Source organism: Dendrobates tinctorius, unplaced genomic scaffold (assembly GCF_039654945.1).
Source record: "Dendrobates tinctorius isolate UK_male_01 unplaced genomic scaffold, ASM3965494v1 ptg000059l, whole genome shotgun sequence".
NCBI lineage: Eukaryota > Metazoa > Chordata > Amphibia > Anura > Dendrobatidae > Dendrobates > Dendrobates tinctorius.
Window position 1 is genome coordinate 9,823,194 of NW_027361727.1, and position 1,189 is coordinate 9,824,382.

Consider the following 1,189-nt stretch of genomic DNA (forward strand, 5'->3'; position numbering starts at 1 on the left):
TCAGCAAAGCTGGGTACTTGGAGCTCGGCAAAGATGGGTACCTAGAGCCTAGCAAAGCTGAGTACTGTGTGCCAGAGAGTGTAACATACTGAGTGCCAGAAGCTTTAACATATAGTGTGACAGAAATTTACTATACTGTGTAAAAGAGATTTTGTGGCATTGCTAAAAGGATTATCTGTATTGAGTAATAGTGAATTTGTAAGGCTGAGTTCACATGTGGCATTTTTTTCGCGTTTCCGCGGCGGTTTTAACCGCGCGATTTTGCAGTGAAAACGCAAAAAATAAGCATCCCATGCATATCTAGGGGATTCTGCAATGCTGTGCTAATGCTGCGGTTTTTACCGCAGTGGAATCGCTTCGCGGTAAAAAACGCAGCATGCTCATTAATTTCGCTGAATCGCGGTGATCCCGCAACCATAGGAATGCATTGTTCTGCTTACTTTCTGCATGTGGCTGTGCACACCATGCGAAAAGTAAGCAGAACATTTGCGGATGGTACCCACGGTCCAGAGGAGAGGAGACTGTCCTCTGGGCTTGGGGTACCATATCCCTGTAAAAAATAGAATTTAAAATAAAAAATATTGTTATTCTTACCTTCCGACGTCCCGCACAGCATTCCCGCCTCTCTCCACGCTCCCGGTCCCAGTAAGCCTTTGCGAGCAATGACGTCCGTTCTCGTGGGATCGCGAAGTCTCACGATCCCGCGAGAACAGACGTCATCGCGGTAATTGTCGCAAAGGATTACTGGGGCCGGGAGCGTGGAGAGAGGCGGGAAGGCTGCGCGGGACGTCGGAAGGTGAGAATAACAATATTTTTTTTTTATTATTATTTTTTACATTCTATCTTTTACTATTGACGCCGCATAGGCGGCCTCAATAGTAAAAAGTTGGTCACACTCGTCAAACACTATGTTTGACGAGTGTGACCAACCTGTCAATCAGTTCTCCAAGCTCCAGATTGCTTGGAAAACGCTAGCAATTCTGCAAGCTAATTACACTTGCAAAATGCTAGTTTTTCCGTGGGAAAATCACGGGAATTTAAAATGCAACTTTCCCGCGGAATGGAATTCTGGAATTCTCGCGGTAATTTCCGCGAGAGTTCCGCTACGTGTGAACCCAGCCTTAGGCTGTTAAATCATTGCCTCACTGTGCCATTGGTTACTGTGTCACTGTTACTGAGTGCTGGTTAA